The sequence below is a fragment of the Eptesicus fuscus genome, chromosome 1 (assembly GCF_027574615.1).
Source record: "Eptesicus fuscus isolate TK198812 chromosome 1, DD_ASM_mEF_20220401, whole genome shotgun sequence".
In the NCBI taxonomy this organism is placed as follows: domain Eukaryota; kingdom Metazoa; phylum Chordata; class Mammalia; order Chiroptera; family Vespertilionidae; genus Eptesicus; species Eptesicus fuscus.
The window spans coordinates 15,901,248-15,909,355 of record NC_072473.1 but is presented as its reverse complement, the minus strand read 5'-3'; the positions used below and the strand labels follow the sequence as shown (position 1 = coordinate 15,909,355).

General features: G+C 43.0%; 1 pseudogene; it reads left to right on the top strand.

The window, feature by feature from the left end:
- Positions 1-804: 804 nt before the first annotated feature.
- Positions 805-1,482, top strand: LOC129149088 (glucose-induced degradation protein 4 homolog; annotated as a pseudogene).
- The last annotated feature ends 6,626 nt before the right edge of the window (positions 1,483-8,108 follow it).

Here is an 8,108-nt window from a genome sequence, read left to right as displayed (position 1 = left end):
ACCCAATGCCCCAGAAGACCTGACTCCTCCCCTACCCTGTGCCCCTAGAAAATCTAACCACACCCCAGGCACACCCCTGAAAGACTTGACCCCACACTCACCCAATACCACCGGAAGACCTGACCCCACCCCCATACACCACCACCATCACCACCAGAAGATCTGACCCCAGCCCCACACACCACCACCATCACCACCAGAAGATCTGACCCCAGCCCCACTAGGCACCCTTGTAAGACCTGACCCTGCTCTCACCCTGCACCCCCAGAAGACCTGAACCCCACCCAATGACCCCAGAATATATGACCCCAGCCCGACCACTCAGCCTGTAAGACCTGACCACATCCAATCTGATGCCCCTGATGTAGGGACCTGCACAAGGCTGTGCGTCAGACCCAGCACCTGGGTCAGACTTGACCCCACTAAAATGGGGAGACAAAGAACCCACAAATGAAAGAAAAGGAGGAATCACCAGAAAAGGAACTAAATTAAATGGAAACAAGCAATTTATCAGATATAGAGTTCAGGGTAATGATTATAAGGGTGCTCAAACAACTTAGTGATTACTACAGGCAACTTAATGAGAACTATAAGGAACATAGGGGGAACTTCGTAAGCATGAAAAAATATAGAGAGATCATGAGTAAGAATCAATCAGAAATGACATAGCTGAAATAAAGTAATCAATAGTAGATTAGAAGAAGCTGAGAACCGAATCAGCGAATTAAAAGACAAGATAGAAAAAAAAAAAAAAAACACCCAATCAGGCACGGTGGTGGCTGCGGTTCCTCTCCCCCTCCCCCAGGCCTGGCTCCAGGATACCCTGCGATGCCGGTCCGCACTGAGTGTCCCCCACCGGCGGGTGCCTCGGTTGCCTCCGCAGCCTCCTCATCCCTCCGCCGCCCATCAACACGCAGCAGCCCGGCGTGGCCACCAGCCTGCTCTACAGCGGCTCCAAGTTCCGCGGCCACCAGAAGAGCAAGGGGAACTCGTACCACGTAGAGGTGGTGCTGCAGCATGTGGACTCGGGGAACTCTTACCTTTGTGGGTACCTGAAGATTAAAGGCCTTACCGAGGAGTATCCAACCCTTACGACCTTCTTTGAAGGAGAAATGATCAGCCAAAAACACCCTTTCTTAACTCGAAAGAGGGACTGCGGATGAAGATGTTGATCGGAAACATTGGGGCAAGTTTCTGGCTTTTTATCAGTATGCAAAATCATTTAGTTCAGATGACTTTGATTATGAAGAGCTGAAGAATGGGGATTATGTCTTCATGCGGTGGAAGGAACAGTTCCTGGTCCCAGACCACACAGTCAAAGACATCAGCAGTGCTTCCTTTGCCGGCTGCTACTACATCTGCTTCCAGAAGTCGGCAGCCTCCACAGAGGGCTGCTATTACCACAGGAGCTCAGAGTGGTATCCGTCGCTCAACCTAACGCACGTTCCTGAACACGGCGCACCCATCTATGAATTCCGGTGACAGTGGTTCAGAACAGCAACCAAATAAAACTGAACTTGGCAAAAAAGGACTCCGCCAAGAAAATTGTGTGCTTGCCGGAACCAGGAGAACATGTGCCCGTTTCTTCATGGGCGATACGTCAGACAGCGTGGATGTCAGCCCGCAGGCAGGGGGTTGGTTCCACTCTCCTCCCTCTCTGTGGCAGTTTGCTCTTAACCTGTTCTTTTTTTTTTTCTTGTTTTTATTAAGGTATTATATGTGTACATATCTTACCATTGCCCCCCCCCGACCCTACTCCCATACATGCCCTCACCCCCTAGAGTTTTGTGTTCATTGTTAACCTGTTCTTAAGCTACCTTATATGCACTTTCCTTTCTGCACAGCTAACTTCTGTGTCACTGAAATGCCCTTCTTCTCTCCATCCCTGCCTCCAGCCGAGTAGAAGGTCAGCCCGGTCACCCTCAGCCTTGGTGCTCAGGGGTCCTCACCAAGACCCCGCCCCCAGTGGCTCAGTCAGGGTGCTCAAGAGCCCAGCAGGAGGTGCTGCCTGAGCTCCGAGCTGGGAGGGGGCAAGCTGCAGCGGCGTCAGCCAGAGGAACGCGCCTGAGTCCCCTGGCGCTGCCCAGCCGCCTGAGGGCCACACCAAGCTGGTGGTGGCTGGCAGGCACTCTGGGCCTGCATCAGGGGGTCACTCAGTGTAAGGCTTCCAGGTCCGTGGCAGGAACAGAGGCCAGTCCTGCTTACTCAGCACGTTTGCTCCAAACTTTTGAACTTGAGGGCAATGCTAAACTTGTTTTAAAAAGTTGTTTTTTATGGCAAAATTATTTTTGTGATCCCTTTAACAAGGACCTTATGGTAAAGGCACAATTATTCAGCATTACATTTTATTGTTTTCACACTGAAAACAGCAAGTGTTGACTTAGTAATTTTTATACCTATATCTATATGTAAATGTATATTTAATCCACCAGCAGTTTGAAACTGGTTGTCCTGGTACAAAAGTTTTGCAGCATTGCGTCAAGTATAATGCTAAATGTGAGTACTGTTTGGGGGGCCAGTTTAGCATTTGTAGCTCCTCCTTTTGCTACTCGGAAGACAGTGCTTCATGGTGATCTCTCTCATCCACAGAAGGGCCTCATTCTCCTAACAGCGACTGAAATGTTGGGATGGGGAGGGGCAGGGACAGGAACATGCTCAAGTAACTCAAAGCTCACGTGCCAAAGTAAGTGTGTGTGTGTGTGTGTGTGTGTGTGTGTGTGTGTTGTTTTTTGTTTTTGTTTCATGTTTTAAAAGCGCAATAGGTTGGCATCAGTTGCGGCAACAGCTGTGGGCAGGGCTTTGGGGGGATTGGCACCTTCCAGTGGTTTACAAGACTCAAGAGTGCAAGTGCGCAGGCCCCCACTGCGCTCCGTGGGAGGAGCAGAGCACGCTGGGGTGCCTGGGATGACAGCCCTAGGCTTTGTGCAGAGGCGTGACCAACCCATCCAGTCAGGCTAGGGCTATGGAGCCCTAAAAAGTTGCTTCAGTGACTTCAGTGGAGAAATGAATTGTGTCCCTTCTCAGAGATGAATTAGAAATGTTTTCTTGGTTTTACAACTCGGGCAACAAATATGTGGGTCTGGGTCAAGCCCAGCTGATGGACAGTGAAGAGGCCTCAGTTTAGCTGGCCAGCGTCCCTGAGTGTGAAGGAGGGACGGGCGCCTTCCCACGTCACCTCCGCTCTCCCCACAGCATGCTCCGAAGCATCACCTGCATTTTGCAAGCTCCTTGAAGGATACAGGCCTCACGCAGGGCACTGGGAGGTGAGGCCACCCTGCAGCAGCCAGGGCCTCCGCGTGGCTCTGAGAGGTCCGTGGGTTGGTGGGTGGGTTGCATAGCCAGGGAAGGACATTTGCAAACATCGATGGTGCTCAGCTAGCCAGATGGGTTCTATGTAGGATTTCTTTCTTCCTTTCTTAGCCACAGAATGAAGTGCACTGGTTGTATTGGGTAAAATAAAGAAGTGATACCTTTCTTAGATCTTTCGGACACATCTGTGATGAAGATTTGTCCGCGTAAAACCTGCCCATTGAGGACAAGGAAGGGATCGTTTTCTGCCTCCCCTCAGTAACCCCTGTGCCATCCACATGGACTCCTTTTCTCTTGCTCATTCCCGAAGGCACTTTGGGGCTCACCTCCATCTGCAGGTACTCTTTCTGGAGCCTTCTCAGTGGTTTCGTGCCTCTGGTATGATGTGTACTATTTTTGTTGACACTTGTATTCGTCATTCGGGAGTGAGTGCAGATTTCCTACATCTTCCTCTGCCCCAAGCAAGCCTGCCTAGAGGCTTTCATTGCACTGCTCAGAAAGCTTCCCTCCGGTGGTCCTGGCCTGTCGCTCTGTTGTGCTGGAATGATCCTCCCACCCACCCTCCCACCCTTCCCAGCTCCTCGGCGGCAGCCCAGAAGTACCTCGCTCTGCGGCCGGAGCAGATGTCCGTCGGGCGCGGTTCTGTTGGTAGTGTGGAATTACAAACTCCAGGGGCTTTCAATGTCATCTGCTTTCAGAAACAGGGAATGTCTAGTCTCTTTAAGGCCTTGAATTGATTTTTTTCCTCATAAAATAGTCTGATAAGCTAATTTTTAAAAAGAAATGCCATTAAGTATGTTGCATTGTGGTTTAAAATAACTAACGAGTTCTGAAAAAGAAAAATAATATTTCATTTTGAGTTATATGTTTTTAAAAATTAGATGTGAATGGGTGCAAAGTACAAATATTTTGTCTTTTTAGGGAGGATGTGTGGAAAAGGTTTGAGGGTTTGGGATGGGAGAAGTATTTTGCAGAGCTATCAATGTCCAAATAATTTTTTAAAAAATAACAAAGGTATTTAAGCAGTGGAAAAAAAAAACACTCAATCAGAGCTGCAATTAGAAAAAAAAATTAAAAAACAGGAGGAGAGTCTAAGGGAGCTTTGGGACAATATGAAACGTAAAAACATCTGCATCACAGAAATGCCAGAGGAAAAGAATCGGAGCCAGAAATAGAGAACTGTTTGAAAAAATAATGACAGAAAACTTCCCTAACCTGGTGAAGGAAAAAGCCCCTGAAGTTCAAGAAACATAGGGCATCCCAATCAAGCTGAACCCAAAAGACCCACACCTAGACACATCATAAATAATTAAAACAGTAAATGTTAAAGACAAAGAATCTTAAAGGCTGGAAGAGAGAGACAAAGTTGCCTATAAGGGAGCTCCCATTAGACTGTCAGCTGATTTCTCAATAGAAACACTTCAGGCCAGAAAGGAGTGACATGAAGTACACAAAGTAATGAAAACCAAGGGACTGAACCCAAGAACTACTCTATCCAGCAAGGCTGTCATTCCAAAATTGAAGGTGAAATAAAGAGGTTCACAGACCAAAAAAAAAAAAAAGGCTAAAGTTTATTACCACCAAACTAGCACTGCAAGGAATGCTAGAGGAACTGTTGTAAGAAGAAATAGAGAGAAAGAAAGATTAAGGCCGTAGTCGGCAAACTGCGGCTCGCGAGCCACATGCAGCTCTTTTGCCCCTTGAGTGTGGCTCTTCCACAAAATACCACGGCCTGGGCATCTATTTTGAAGAAGTGGTGTTAGAAGAAGTTTAAGTTTAAAAAGTTTGGCTCTCAAAAGAAATTTCAATTGTTGTACTGTTGATATTTGGCTCTGTTGACTAATGAGTTTGCCGACCACTGGGTTAAGGCATAAAGATTAAGAATGGCGTAAGACATGTACACATATAATACCTTAATAAAAAAATGAAAAAAAAGATTAAGAATGGCAACAAATAAGTACCGATCAATAACCTTAAATGTAAATGTCTTAAATGTTCCAATCAAAAGACATAGGGTAGCTGAATGGATAAGAAAATATGACCCATATATATGCTGTCTACATGAGACCCACCTCAGAACAAAAGACACACAGAATGAAAGTGAAGGGATAGAAAAATATTTCCAGCCGAAACCGGTTTGGCTCAGTGGATAGAGCATCGGCCTGTAGACTCAGGGGTCCCAGGTTCGATTCTGGTCAAGGGCATGTACCTTGGTTGCAGGCACATCCCCAGTGGGGAGTGTGCAAGAGGCAGCTGATCGATGTTACTCTCTCATCGATGTTTCTAACTCTCTATCCCTCTCCCTTCCACTCTGTAAAAAAATCAATAAAATATATTTTAAAAAATGGTATTTCTAAAAAAAAAAAAAAAAGAAAAATATTTCCAGGCAAATGGAAATGAACAAAAAGCTGAGGCAGCAATACTCATATCTGACAAAATAGATTTCAAAATGAAGGCCATAACAAGAGACAATGAAGGTCACTACATAATATTAAAAAGATTGATCCTGATCCCGCCCCCAACCAGCAGCCTAAGAATATCTGACCCTGCCCAACCCCATGTCCCCAGAAGACCTGACCCTAGTAAACATATATGCACACCATATAGGGGCACCTAAATATATAAAAAATACTTCTTGAGGACTTTAAGGGAGAAATTGACAGCAATACGATCATAATAGGGGATTTTAACACCCCATTTACATCACTGGATAAATCTTCAACACTAAAAATCAACAAGGGAACAGCAATCCTAAGCAACACACTAGATAAGATGCAATTAATTGACATTTACAGAACATTTCACTGCACGCTATAGAATATACATTCTTTTCAAGTGTACATGGGTCATTCTCAAAGATAGACCACATGTTAGGATAAAAACAATGTCTCTACAAGTTCAAAAAGATTGAAATCATATCAAGTATATTCTCAAATAACAATGCATGAAACTAGAAATCAACTACAATAAAAAGACCCCAAATCACTCAAACACATGGAGGCTAAATAGCATGTTATTAAACAATGAATGGGTTACCAATGAAATTAAGGAAGAAATAAAAACTTCCAGGTAACAAATGAAAATGAATACACAACAACCCAAAATCTATGGGGCATGGCAAAAGCAGTCCTGACTTGAAAGTTCATAGCACTACAGGCCTATCTCAAAAAAACAAGAAAATTTTCTAATAAACTATCTAACCCTACAACTTGAAGAATTAGAAAGAGAATAATAAGAACAGCTCAGAGTAAGTAGAAGGAAGAAAATAATAAATATCACAGTGGAAATAAATGGCATAGAAACTAAAAAAACAATACAAAAGATCAATAAAACCAAGAGTTGATTATTTGAAAATATAAACAAGCTTGATGAACATTTAACCAGACTCATCTAGAAACAGAGAGAGAGAGAGGACCCAAATAAACAAAATTAGAAACAAAAGAGGTGAAGTGGTGAAGTAACAACTGACAGCACAGAAATACAAAGGATTGTTAAAAAAAAAATACTATGAACAACTATATACCAATAAGCTGGACAACCTGGATGAAATAGATAAATTCCTAGAAAAATACAATCTTCCAAAACTGAATCAGGAAGAAATCAGAAAACCCAAATAGGCCAATAAAAACTGATGAAATTGAAGTAATAATAATAAAAACTCCCTGCAAACAAAGCCCTGGTCCAGATGGCTTCACAGGGGAGTTTTACCAAATATTCAAAGAACAAGTACCTAACCTCCTCAAACTATTCCAAAAAATCCAAGAGGAAGGAACACATCCAAGCTCTTTTTACGAAGCCAGCATTAGTCTAATTCCAAAACCAGATAAAAACACTACAAAGAAAGAGAATTATAGGCCAATATCCCTGATGAACATAGATACTAAAACCCTCAACAAAATATTAGCAAATCGGATCTAGCAATATATTTTTTAAAAAAGCATACACCACGATCAAGTAGAATCTGTTCCAGGGATGCACGGCTGGTACATTATCTGCAAGTCAATAAATGCCATACATCACATAAACAAACTGAAAGACGAAATTCGCATGACCATATAAACTGATGCAGAAAAAGCATTCAACAAAATCCAACACCTATTTTTGATAAAAAAAACTCTCAGCAAACTGGGAATAGAGGGAGCATATATCAACCTAATAAAGGCTATACATTACAAATCTACAGCCAGCATCATACTCAATAGGCAAAAACTGAAAACAATTCCTCCAAGAACAAGAACAAGACAGGAATGTCTCTCTTCACCACTCCTATTCAATATAGTACTGGAAGCCCTAGCTACAGTGATCAGACAAGAAGAAAAAATAAAAGGCATCCAAATTGGAAAGGAGGAAGTAAAAATGTCATTATCATAGATGACATGATATTGTACATAGAAAATCCTAAAGACTTCACCAGAAAACTACTAGATTTGATAAATTAATTTGGCAATGTAGCAGGATATAAAATTAACACCCAGCAATTAATGGTATTTTTATACACCAATAATGAACTCTCAGAGAGAAAAACTAAAAAAGAATCCCATTGACCACTGCACTAAAAAAGAATCCCATTGACCACTTAAATATATATTCCTAATATATTTAAGGAATAAATTTAACCAAGGACGTAAAATACCTGTACTAGGAAAACTATAGGATGTTGGAAAAAGAGACAGAGAAAGATATAAACAAGTGGAAAGAATATAGCGTGTTCATGGATTGGTAGAATCAACATCATTAAAATGTCCATACTACCCTATGAGCATAACCAATGGATACAGACAATAGCGGGGTGAGGGCAT